The sequence below is a fragment of the Carassius auratus genome, chromosome 6, assembly GCF_003368295.1.
Source record: "Carassius auratus strain Wakin chromosome 6, ASM336829v1, whole genome shotgun sequence".
Classification (NCBI taxonomy): Eukaryota; Metazoa; Chordata; class Actinopteri; order Cypriniformes; family Cyprinidae; genus Carassius; species Carassius auratus.
The window spans coordinates 10,589,003-10,603,312 of record NC_039248.1 but is presented as its reverse complement, the minus strand read 5'-3'; the positions used below and the strand labels follow the sequence as shown (position 1 = coordinate 10,603,312).

The 14,310-nt window shown below is 35.6% G+C and overlaps 1 long non-coding RNA gene across 1 annotated transcript; it reads left to right on the top strand.

Moving 5' to 3' along the window:
• The first annotated feature begins 3,959 nt into the window (after positions 1-3,959).
• Positions 3,960-6,545, top strand: LOC113088466 (uncharacterized). Its single transcript, XR_003286029.1, has 3 exons — positions 3,960-4,100; positions 4,264-4,340; positions 6,275-6,545. It is a non-coding gene; the product is annotated as an uncharacterized LOC113088466 (long non-coding RNA).
• Positions 6,546-14,310: the final 7,765 nt, after the last annotated feature.

Genomic DNA, 14,310 nt, shown 5'->3' with positions numbered 1-14,310 from the left:
CTCAGGTAATTTTATCTCTGCATCGCTAAAATGGTGAACTGACGCTGTTGTAACGCGCAGTGTAAGAAAAACGCACAGGGCTTACGTGAAATTAGTAACATAAGAATACTAAACACTATGGATTTATAGATTTATATCGCGAGCAATGTTGATGTCTGGCCACTGATCATATATACACCACATATAGTAATTTATAGATCAATGTTTCTGTCCAATGTGTTTTTTTATTAAGTTATCAAGTTCAATTACAAACCTTTACCCCACATTTCAACAACTGAACACATATTATTAGTGTCGATACAGCCAAATAGAAAGAAAAAAGATGGAAAAAATAACAAATAACAATAATCACACCATAAGATAAAACAGAATAAATAACGGAAAGAAAAAGAAAGATGTCTTGGGGTCTTATTCTAACAACAAAAACAAGTTCAAAGCATACAAGAGTTTCTGGGCGTTCCTGTCAATCCTGTAATGAAGAGACTTTGCAAATATCTTTAGTTCATTCTTCCATCCGCTGAAGTGAGGTTTAACCTTTAAAAACGTACTTATCTTACTTATCTACTTATCTATGAATCTAGTATTTGCACAAAGTAATTGTAAAGTTATTTATCAAAAAGTCTAGGATCTTTTCCTTCAACAATACTCCAACCTTAACTGAGATCACAGTCAAAGGGTGTATTGATATCTGTTTGAAATGAAGCCAGTTTTGAAATTCCAGCCAAAAAGTCTGTACAGATTCACATTTCAAAAACATATGATCAACAGTTTCAATATCTTTCTCACAGAACCCGCATGAATTGTTCTCCCAATTAAATCTTTCTTGTAGTAGGAAGTGATTAGATGGATAAATGTCCTTTAGAATTTTAAATGTTACTTCTTTGGCTTTAGGAAGAACTGGATAAGTAAAATAAAGCTTCCTTATTTTCTTTGCCTCTTCTTCAATAAATTCTTGAAGAACATACTTTCATTTCAGTTGACTGGGGAAGTACAGTTTGGATAATACATTTCTGATAAACTTATTTGTTAATTGTTTGCTCTTTAAATTTTTACCTTTAGTACATGATGGATAGCATAGATGTAACTTAGTTTTTGGTGGCTTGTGGTAAAATAACATAGTGAATAATGAAAGGACACGATCGTTTTGTATGTGTATTCCTTTAGCATTTGTTGTATAATTTTAAAAAGGTCATATGAGGTGGTTGTTTTCATATTTAATTTTTCATTCACTTCCAGGGATAGGATTGGCATAGAAGATGCAGCACTCTTTACATTTTAAATGTATGTTGCCACCTTAGAAGTCAAGGTCTTTTTACATGTGACATTAACATATTTATTTTTTCTATTTTGTTGTTCTGTTATTCTATTGTTTTACTTTTTTTGTTTCAGATCAAATGTATATCAAGTGTTATCCATCCTCATAACACCTCCACAAATAGAGACTGAAACTTCTGAGCACCATCACCTTGTCTGCTATGGGACTGTCATAGGTGAATGATGCAGTACTATTCTATGTTGAATTTACCTAACGTCAGCACACAGACATAGTATTGTTCCAGTTTTGCTGTGCTCATGTCTTCTTTGTGTCCCCAGCCCAGCAATCAGATGCATCAGAACAACAAAGCACAACTGTGGTGGACCAGGCACCTTCAGCAACAAGTAAATTGCTTTAACATTAATGATAATTAAATGTCAGTATTGTAATTAAACTTGACCCATCTGACGTAATTGTTCATGCCAGAGATTTAACAACACTGTCAGTCAGGAGCATATTTAACAGGAGGCACACTTCAGCTGGCTTGATGGTGACTTCAGTAAGTGTGGTCAACCCTCTTGTTTTTGTGGCTATAACAATTAGACTAAGTAATCTCACTCTCTTCCATTTCCTTAACATTAAACTTTTTTTTGTTGATACTGAACAGGTGCAGTGAAGATATTTAAAGAGACACTATCTAAAGTACAGAAAGCTGTACATAATCTCTAGGTGCAATCGCCTACAGTGCAGCCAGCTTCACAAAGACTGTGGGGCTGGTCACCAGGAAAATGGCCAACAAGGAGTGCTTTTGGGGTTTTACTCCTCAGATGACCACCCTGGCTACTGTAGCTGGGATTGCTTCACAGACAATGGAGGTCTTGAAGAGTAAAGTGTGCGTGCATGTGAACACATTGTGTTATTACAGTAACAATTATGGTCACTTGCAGTTCATATGTTTTCAATGTAGTGTAAGATGTGTTAATTATTATTATTACTCAAAAACCATTAAAACTTCTAAATTGTGGAAGTTATTCTTCATTATTTTACTGTGGTTATTTTGTATATGTTGTTATTTTGATTAAAATACAAAATTCAACACACATAATTCTGGTTGAGGTATTATTTAAATAATTTATTTAATATTTCATTTATTTTTCACTGCTAAATATTAAAAACATAAGGTTAACTTTCTAAAATGTATGGAATGTTACATTGGCAGTTGTACACTGGTAAAACAAACATGAACAAATTGATGTCTGTAGTGCAAATTGCTGGGGGGGGGGGGGTAAAAAAAATGCTGTCTTGTCATAAACCGTAAAAGATTAGTATATATATATTTTTTTTTTTTTTCTACTAGGTAAAAGTAACAAAGATAAAAGTACAGAACATATTAACATTACGTACAAAGAGGTGACATAACTGGCAAAGCACCCTTTATACGTGTATATAACAAGTAATACAAAACGAAAGTTTGGTGGTAGTGACATATTTTCCCTCTTAAATGGAGCTCCACTCGCCCCCATGGAGGCGACGTAATTCTACGTAAAGTGTTACCCGGACCAACATGGCGGCCGCGTCATTAGTGGAGGCGACGTAATTCTACGGAAAGTGTGGCCCGGTCCAACATGGCGGCGGCGTCCCTAGTGGAGGTGACGTATTTCCGCTCTTGAGTGGAGCTCCACTCGCCCATATGTCTGCAGCCAGACCCTCTTGAAAAACTCTGCTGTCTCCTGTGTGTATGGGGAAAGGGAAAGGACAGAGAGAACAGGCTACAACTCCTACGTTTAAATAACATATAGAAAATATCTGCTTGATAACTTATTATGGAGCTGGGAACAAAGTTTCTACACTTTAGAAACAAGCCCAAAAATAAAAAAAACTTGACCCGCGACTACCAATAATTGTAATCGAATTTACAGAAAAACAAGCCCAAAGTGGCATATAATAAGCGGAGTTGGAAACACTGCTTCTACGTATAGATTTTATATTGTCACAGACTTAGACTTTCATCTTACAATATGAAAACCCATCATGAATTAATTATTCAACTTAAAAAAAAATGTAAAAAGAGCAAAACTAATGTATTATACTACTATATTTCAATATTTAAAATATGAGTATTATTTCTATAATTTTGTTCTTCTTTTTAGGATTGTTATTTCCTCCACAAACTATTTTTGTTGTTGTTGTTGTTGTTTTGTTTGTTTTTATCTTCTTCAAAATCAGTTCACTTGTTTACCAAGTACAGAAAAGAGAAGTCAGAAAAAAGGGAGCAATCTTCTGTATTGCACATGTCGGCTGTTAGACACAGTTATTTTACAAATTTAGTAAACAGTGCGAATGTTAAAACAGTGTTTTAAGAGAGTTCTGCAGAGCCAAAATGTCTATAGTTGAAGAAACATAAACGTTACGTTAATTGTGAAAAAAAGTGCGACTTCTTCTAGAAACATCAGTAACAACTACAGTATGCATATGAAGACGTGATTGAACATGAATAATGAGATCTAGCACTAAATTAATAATCTCTGAATGACAACAATTATAAAACGCGACGTTACCTTAAGTTTTTTTTTTTTTTTATTAAACCTTCATTCAAAAATACACCTTAAGTTTTTGTTGTCAAACATAATACACGTAACGACGTCGTCGCTAGACTTGGGTGTGTCTCACGTCAATCAAAGTTGCTTCTCTCTTCAAACCAGCAGTGACGACTAGCGGGAGTGTGAGAGAAACGAAATCCTCTCTTTTGCTTTGTTGACAGTACTTCTGTAGTTTTTAGTCTCATTAACTTTCTTTATTAGTAATCATTAGTAAAATAGTGACGTACAGCATTATCTGCTTAAAAGTGAGATAGGAGTCATTTTTGTTTTGCTTTACAATCCTGTCATTAGCATAACTGTATTAGATGGTTAGCTTTCACACAGAGCTTTAGCAGTGTCTTTTAACTTCTTTCATAATTCGGACCATGAATGTCAGTTGTTTTGATATCACTGTTATACATGTGATAGATGGCTGGACAAGGACACAACTCGGAAATCGAGCTTGATTTTATCGAAACTGGAAAGAGATGCTCTGGTAAAAGCTGGTAAGTTAAATAATAACCATCAATGCTCGCATATTAGTCTAACGCACTGAAATGGTTTTGGTTTGGTGCATGACATATTGAGAACAATGTTTTCTCACTCGTTTTGTGATGGTTATTGATTGAAAGGTGCAACAGTGCATTAGCTTACAGAGCAGTTAAAAATAGGTAAATCCTGTCCCCTGTCTTAATGGATCTGTTTTTATCTTTTTTTTTTTTTTTTACTATGTCTATTCCTTTCCCCATCCAGTAAATCCCCCCAATGATGGTGTAGTATGCTCGGAGAAGGAGAAACTAAGGCTAGTTGTCATACTCTCTATTACTCCATAGATCCCCACATTTATTTATCAGAAAAAACTTGTATTAGAGATTATATCATGCATAAAATGGTTATGCATGACAGCTGTGCTGTGATTGTGAACAGCTGATAATGGCACACCTGAGAATCTGCTCATTTTGAAGCTGCTGTTTAAATCCTGTGACTGTGTTGTCAAAGAGCATGCGCTCTCCTGTAATAAAACACGAAAGATTAATCTTCTACGTCTGTCATATCATAACACGTTCACTTCACAAAGCGAGAACACAGTGAAGACAAACCGCAGAACTTTCTGGAGAAACAATTCTTTATCCTCTTTTCTAAATTATTCAATCTGAAGTAGAGAGAGAGAGAGAAGAAGAAGAAAAAAGGCCAATACAGCCCAAAGCAATTTTCATTTGTCTTTCCCCTTCTCTTTTTTATTTTGGACTAACAATGCAGATTCCTCTACGGAAAATATGTCCCGTGTGTTAATTAATCATAAGACATTAAATGTTAAATAAAAGAGAGGAAAGCACATTGAATAATTCATTTGGGATAGGTGGATGAAAAAAATAAACAAGGTAGTGCAGCCAAAGCAATGATTCATTAATAGTTTGCATTCAGATCTGGCAGATACATTATTGAATGATTTCTGGGCTCACTTTGAGACCAGTGAGAGCACAGGAACACATCTCAGCATGCTTTCTAGACAGGCCTTGATAAACATTGCTCCAGGATGAAAGAACTCTTGAAATGAGAACTGACACGGTGGATTAGAGAACATTGATTCTTCTGCATATATAGTGGTAGATTTGTTACTGACAGGGATGTTTAGAGTATTTAAAACTGATGTATTTGAGCACCTCATAAAGTAAGTATTCTAAAACAGTGTAGAAAAAAAGACTTTGAGCACTTTCAAAACACTGCTGTTTGGAGTCGATTCATGAAATGTTCGATTCTGGGTCAGATAATGGCATGAGTTTGGGGCTTGCATAGAGTGCAATAGTGCACACCCACTTTTTCAGCAGATTTGGTTCCAGAAGTAAATTTCCATTCACTTTTTCTCCTAGTGATATTTCAAAAGTCCTTGGTCCATGAACCAAACCATTACAAACTTTGGTTTGAAGCTCAAAAACTGTTTACTTACTGGTTTTAATAATCGTTATGAATGTGTAACCTCACCTGTGTGAAACCAATTATTATTATTTTAATTTGCACTCTTACTGTAAAAGTGAATAGGGATCAGGGCAATGAAGATCCAAAGAGGACAAAAAACATTATTCAATTTCCCCATACAACTCAATTAGACACTATATTCAAACTCTTCTGAAGTCACCTCATAGCGTTGTGTGAGGAAAATTCATGTCATTCTTAACTGAAAATACTGTTTTGAAAACCTGGTCTCTGTTCACTTTCATTATATGGATATAATTTTCTGTTCAACAGAAGAAAACCATGCAAGTTTAAAAATTATGACAAAATTTTCCTTTTTGGATGAACTTTTCCTTTAATACTTTAAAGGATTTTATGAAAACCTTTTTGCATAATCTCACTTACTAGTCAAGCGTTAATCAATATCTTGCTCAATAAGAGTAAACATGCAGATTATTCAAAAACTCTTTCTCTTTTGCAATAACAGAGGCATCCAGCACAGCACCTGGAAGGCTCTCACCCATTCCTGAGCTGGATCCCTGGGAGAGAGAAGTAGAAAAGAGCTCTACAGAATTCACATACTCCTTATTCTCAGTGGACAGGTACAGCACTGCCTCCTCCTCCAGCAGCTCCCTATCTGACTCCCAGGAGAGAGGAGGTGAGTCACACATCATCACACATGGGTTTGCAGATTGGTCACCTTCTTCATTCCAAGACCACCATATTGCCCTAAAGTGCACTATCGAATAATAATTACATCAACTGCCACCATGAATTGTCTTGTATTAAAATATCTCAAATGAGCACTAGTTTTAAACACTATCTTGTTTAAAAAAAAAAAAAATCCTTTGATTTTTTTAATGAATTTATGTGTTGCCACAAGCATATAATTATGCATTTTTAAATTATAAATTATTCAAATCTATCTATAATTTAAAATGAAAACTAAGGAAACGCATGTGATTTTAAAGCTGTCTGCATCAGTTGAATAACTGAATTAAGCAGCACATTCGATTAAACTTACATATAGAGATGAATTATTAACGCCATTCGCAGAGAACTCTTGTGCATGACTATTATGATTCAACAGCTTTTTCAATATGAAATTAATTAGAACAATATATTTCCCCTCATTCAGCCGGTAGGTTCAGATGAGTTTAGGGGCAGTCATTATGTCGTAGTGTCGAGGTTTATACATGCGTTACAATGCCTTTCCTTGTACTATATTCAGAGGTTAATCTAATTCCTACTCTTATGCTCAGAGGCAAGGGTATTTTGTCCCGCATTATGCTCAAATCTACTTAAGGTCTTGAAAGACTCATTTGAAGCTTGGCTTATTTTTTTTTACACAAAACCCTGGGCTGTGTGGAAACATCTTTTAAAAACAGACCATCACATTAAGTCGACTATACTAAAAATCCCCCTAATTTTTTTATTCTGTGTCATCCCCCTGTTTATGTAATCACCTGGAAGCGCTTGGAAAGGAAAAACACCTATATAGACGGATGATAATTGAGTACATCTCCACACACAGCTCTATTCCTTCTCTCTTTTGAAGGAAAAGGTGATTCATTAAATTATGCATGTACAGAAGTGTCCAGCGAGAGCTGGGAGGCTTTTAAACTGTTGTATACAAGAGGTGCGGACAGACTCCTGGTCATTAAGGGCCTTTGAGTGTCTATCCCCATCAGCCGAGATCCCAAGGTAAGAGTTTTCAAAGAGGCATTTAGGTTCTATAACATATGTAACACTTCATGGGCTTTTTAAGCTCTTGGCATGATCATGCCATGTCATTCTGAGCATTTCTGACATTGTTAGTAACAGCATGTGTTAGACATATGTGATCATTTCAGTTCTAAATGGATGCATAGTGTGCACTGTAGTAGTGATAAAGCCTGTCTGTTAATGTTTACAAATTTTCAGCAATATTTTTTCCAATGCTGTTTCTTTGTACATTACAGATGTTTCAGGGTGTTTCTTAAACTATGGATCCTTTGGCCTTGTAAAAACACTGACAAAACTCATTTCTCTTGTTAGTTTATTTAATTTTCCCACTAACAATGTCCAATGGTTTGTATACAAGCATCACAGGAGAATTGTGTAATTTCTGTCATATTTCAGACATTTCCATCACATTTATGCATTTTTTTTTTTTATTACGTGGTGATGGGAAATAAACAGCGGTGGAAATTACAGTTGAAATATTTTAAGACATCGGTTTATAATTTTATAGTTAGCATTGTGTAAATAAGCACCCAAAAATATTTCATTTTTTTGCATAATTGCATTTCTGCCTGAAAACCTTGGAACATAAAAGTACTAGTATTTTACCCTTTATGGATTTTTCAAAAATCTCTGTTAAAGAGGCAAAGCCATGAACCAAACCATCTATGATGTGAACAACATTACAAACTTTGATTTGATGCAACGAAAAAAGTATTTGAAAGTCAGACAAAAGGAAAAATGTAAATGAAGGAAAGAACTACAGTACTTTGAAGCATTGTGAATGACATAATCAAGTTAGAAATGACAGATAAATATACAACTATTGATTTAAAGATGTTGATGTGCAAATACAGGTACAAACCCGATTCCAAAGTTGGGACACTGTACAAATTGTGAATAAAAACAGAATTCAATGATGTGGAAGTTTCAATTTTCAACATTTTATTCAGAATACAACATAGATGACATGTCCAATATTTAAACTCAGAAAGTGTATCATTTTAAGGGAAAAAAGAAGTTGATTTTTAATTTCATAGCATCCACACATTTCAAAAAAGTTGGACCGATGCCATGTTTACCACTGTGTTGCTCAAGTTTAGGAATAGGAATGTTGTCCCATTCTTGTCTAATACAGGCTTCTAGTTGCTCAACTGTCTTAGGTCTTCTTTATCTTCCTCTTTATGATGCACCAAATGTTTTCTATGGGTGAAAGATCTGGGGTGCAGGCTGGCCATTTCAGTACCCGGATCCTTCTTCTGCGCAGCCATGATATTGTAACTGATGCAGTATGTGGTCTGGCATTGTCATGTTGTCTTCCCAGAAAGAGACGACATCTGGATGGGAGCATATGTTGTTCTAGAACTTGGATTTACGTTTCAGCATTGATGGTGCCTTTCCAGATGATGATCAGAGATGCAGGCCATTGAACTGACTGCTGATAACAACTTGGGTTGTCCTTGTCCTCTTTAATCCGAATGACATGGCGTCCCAGTTTTCCTACAAGAACTTCAAATTTTGTTCCGTCTGACCACAGAACAGTTTTCCACTTTGCCACAGTCCATTTTAAATGAGCTTTGGCCCAGAGAAAATGCCTGCACATCTGTATCATGTTTAGATATGGCTTCTTTTTTGACCTATAGAGTTTTAGCCGGCAACGGCGAATGGCACGGTGGATTGTGTTCACCGACAATGTTTTCTGGAAGTATTCCTCAGCCCATGTTATGATTTCCATTACAGTAGCATTCCTGTATGTGATGCAGTGCCGTCTAAGGGCCCGAAGATGGTAAATGGTAAATGGTAAATTCTATGACTTTTTCCTCATGCTACCAGAAACATGTGAGCGAGCTGATAACTACATCTTGCCTACATGATTTTCTCTCCACCCATGTATACTTGCAGTATAAAATTACTCAACTAGTAGTTTACTGAGAGTACTTCAAAGTGTACTAAAACAAGTATTTAATTAGTAAACTATTAGTATACCTATAAGCTCACTTTTAGTCTAGTTGCAGTACAAACTAAAAACATAGATCTAGAAGACATAGAAGTCTACTACTGTTATACTTAAAATATACTTAAAACTTTTATATATTAGAAAGTGGGCAATTTATAGTATTTTATAATACATAAAGTATACTTAAAATATACTTGAACTTTACTTAAGTATACATTATAAAATAAACTTGAAGTATAATACTTTTTGGTAAGGGAAGCTAACGTATTCTCATATGGACCTAGCTAATCAAAATAAGTCAGTCTAGGTTGGAAAATAAATGGAAACATGACAAGCTACTATTAGTGAATTCTACGCAACTATTTCGACTCTTGTATCTAACATAATCCAACCTCTAAACTCATGTCATTGGTTAAAGGTGTAGAGAAATGCCTCCAAGTTTTCTAATTGTTAAGGTGAGTGACTTTCACTTAAATAACACTTCCAGTAAAACGGGCTCCTTGACAAAATGTGTGTTTTGACTCAGACTATTGAACTGATCAAATACTGAGAACAGAAATAAACTCGCAAGCACTTTCAGGTTTGGCATCAAATGGCTGATGAAATGATCCTATCAGCTTTACTAGGTAAACAGTTCTACACAATAACAGGCCCTTGTGCCAATGTGTGTCGATTTTTATCACACTGAAGAGTGAAGTGGAGAGAAAAGGCCTTCAGTGTGTCCCTGTGTAGATGGCTTGTTTAAACTAGAGTGCAGTTGTTAACAGCCGGTTTGAGACGGTGTTTTGTAGGACACTTGTCCTTCTAGGGCCAATCAACCTTTGTTCTTCGTTCAGGAAGACTGCTCTCTTGAGTGCTTGGCGACGGTGTAATAGATCGTTTTTGTCAGCACCAGGCTCTCGTCACGTAATAGGGAAAGCGACACTTTTGTGCGTGTGTTTGTGTGAATGTAATTCAGGCATCTATTTCAGGGAGAGGTCAAGGTAAGAGAACGATCATGCCAGGCAGAGGGCTGGAGTGTTATTGTGTTATCTTGGCTTGCTAAACATTTGTTTTCAGTTACCAGATAGAGATACCAAAGGAGTAACCGGGTTGTTCAAACAACAGGGAAACCTTAGCGCAGATAGCCAAGAAGTGAGTAGGTGTTTTTTTTTTCTTTTTTTTTTTTTCTTTTTTTTACAGTATATCCATTTTAGTGTAAAACAAAAAGTTATGACATAAAAATCATATGACTTTCATATGACATATGACTTCCAGTCTACCAGCAAATCGAATTGCTAGGTTGTCACAATAAGCTCTTTCACTGGATTTACCATATTGATAGCATCATATCTTAGATTTATTTTTCAGTTCGGATTAAATGACTTGCTAGCATGTAAAACTGATATCTACAAGCAAAACTGTACAGCCTGTCTTGTTTTCTGCAAAATATATGTGTGTGTATATATCTGGGGAGGGGGGGGGGGGGGTTCTGTTCATACATTTGTGTTTATATGTGTGTGTGTTTGTGTGTGTGTGTCTGTCTGTCTGTGTATGTATATATATATATATATATATATATATATATATATATATATATATATATATATATATATATATATATATATATATATATATATATATATATATATATATACACAGTGGTGGCCAACATTGTTAAAACACTTGGCATATTTGAGAGGTTTCAGTTGTTTTTGTTGAATTGGCTATTATAATACCCATGAAACAAACTATTGACAGAACTACCTGCAATGGAAGGAATCTGAAATTGATGACTGTCTCCCTCAAAGTTTGTACCTCAACCCCATCGAGCAAATTTGGGGCGAGTTGGAAAATAAACTGGATCTAATCTATTGTGCATTCAAAGGAAAGCCTTTGGCATGAGTTGCAGAAGGCATGGGATAACATTAGTGTTCTCATGAAATATATTGACATTATACCAAATATAACAAATATTTTACTTAAAAGTGGATTAAAAATAGTATGACTCACTTCATCGGAGACATATATATATATAGAATTCACAGTTTAACGAGGAATGTCACAGAATTTTGAATGAATTAATCAAAAGTAGGTCGTTACACAATCAAATCATGATATGGACTAGTATCTGTAAATATAAAGCCGCAAAAGTTGATTTAAATATGAATCCTGCATGTTCAGTCTGTCTCTGTTTAATTAAGGGCGAAGACACACAGTTTCATTTAACATTACCACACACACACACTGAAGCGCACAATGCTCGCGGTGATTTCACAACTGCCTTCTCACTAAATCAGGACGTAAACACATGAACAACATCTCCAGAACTCATATAAGTGTCAAATCATGAGCATTTGATCATTTGAGTAAAACTAGCGTCATATCAGATACACAGAACTGTAAAGGAATTCATGGCAACCCGTCAAAATAAAAGTCCAGGTTGGTATGACGACAATGCTCCTATTACTAATTTCAGTAGAATGTACATTGCCTTCTACTATTACTACTCCTAAAATTAAACAAATATTATATTTAAGGAATAATCACACAACATATCTTCCAGCCTTGCCACGTCTTTTTTTTAAAAGTGGAAATCAGTTTACTTAATAATAACCTTGACTGACTGCTTCGATTCCACTTTAAATGAATATTTTTGTTGTTTATTATTTATTTTGATTTATACTATTTATAATTTTGTGTAATTACTTGCCTGTCAGTTGAGTTTGTGGCAAGACCTTTTGCAGTCTTTATATGTTGTTTATACCTGCATAAAATTGACATTTTCTTGCATTTTGTGTTTTTTTTTTAGTTGAATAAAAGACTATTTTCCCCTATATATTTCACCATTAATGATTTCTTTTAAAAAGTTAAAAAATCTAATCTCGTTCTCATGAACCCAGTCTCGTTTCGTCTCGTGGAATAAATGTCTCGTCACACCCCATATATGGATATATATATATATATATATGGAATGTTCAAGAATTATTTTGTGATAAGTTTGCTTTCACTTTTCTTATGCACTGCACTTAACAATGGTTCATTTAAACTGCTCTCTAAAAAGACTTTAGGAGGCTGTCACATTTTCTCTGACATAAACTGTGCCTGAGCAAACAGATGCCTGCTTTAATGGTAAACATCTGCATGTCTACAACTTTTGGATCTCTGTCAAATTACCTGATAGCTGTGGGAGCCACAGGGGCTGTTTGGCTTCACTAATGGTTCTGCATATGGTCTTACCATCTATTAAAGAACTTCCCAAAAATGTATTTTATTTCTTTGCATCTGTGACTTCTTTTCATTGTTAATATGGCTTTATGGCTGTTAATACCAATCAGGGCATGTCAGGGGGAAAACATCCCACATACCTACTGTACACTGAAGGAGCTACCCATATATCATAAAAACCAGTATGCTAAAAACCACTCCAAACACCAGCAGTGCTCTAGCAACTAACCACTTTGCCCTGCATGAGCAAGTCTAAGTTATACAGTATTGTTCAAAATAATAGCAGTACAATGTGACTAACCAGAATAATCAAGGTTTTTCGTATATTTTTTTATTGCTACGTGGCAAACAAGTTACCAGTAGGTTCAGTAGATTCTCAGAAACAAATGAGACCCAGCATTCATGATATGCACGCTCTTAAGGCTGTGCAATTGGGCAATTAGTTGAATTAGTTGAAAGGGGTGTGTTCAAAAAAATAGCAGTGTGGCATTCAATCACTGAGGTCATCAATTTTGTGAAGAAACAGGTGTGAATCAGGTGGCCCCTATTTAAGGATGAAGCCATTGTTGAACATGCATTTGAAAGCTGAGGAAAATGGGTCGTTCAAGACATTGTTCAGAAGAACAGCGTACTTTGATTAAAAAGTTGATTAGAGAGGGGAAAACCTATAAAGAGGTGCAAAAAATGATAGGCTGTTCAGCTAAAATGATCTCCAATGCCTTAAAATGGAGAGCAAAACCAGAGAGACGTGGAAGAAAACGGAAGACAACCATCAAAATGGATAGAAGAATAACCAGAATGGCAAAGGCTCAGCCAATGATCACCTCCAGGATGATCAAAGACAGTCTGGAGTTACCTGTAAGTACTGTGACAGTTAGAAGACGTCTGTGTGAAGCTAATCTATTTTCAAGAATCCCCCGCAAAGTCCCTCTGTTAAAAAAAAGGCATGTGCAGAAGAGGTTACAATTTGCCAAAGAACACATCAACTGGCCTAAAGAGAAATGGAGGAACATTTTGTGGACTGATGAGAGTAAAATTGTTCTTTTTGGGTCCAAGGGCCACAGGCAGTTTGTGAGACGACCCCCAAACTCTGAATTCAAGCCACAGTACACAGTGAAGACAGTGAAGCATGGAGGTGCAAGCATCATGATATGGGCATGTTTCTCCTACTATGGTGTTGGGCCTATTTATCGCATACCAGGGATCATGGATCAGTTTGCATATGTTAAAATACTTGAAGAGGTCATGTTGCCCTATGCTGAAGAGGACATGCCCTTGAAATGGTTGTTTCAACAAGACAATGACCCAAAACACACTAGTAAACGGGCAAAGTCTTGGTTCCAAACCAACAAAATTAATGTTATGGAGTGGTCAGCCCAATCTCCAGACCTTAATCCAATTGAGAACTTGTGGGGTGATATCAAAAATGCTGTTTCTGAAGCAAAACCAAGAAATGTGAATGAATTGTGGAATGTTGTTAAAGAATCATGGAGTGGAATAACAGCTGAGAGGTGCCACAAGTTGGTTGACTCCATGCCACACAGATGTCAAGCAGTTTTAAAAAACTGTTAAAAAACTGTGGTCATACAACTAAATATTAGTTTAGTGATTCACAGGATTGCTAAATCCCAGAAAAA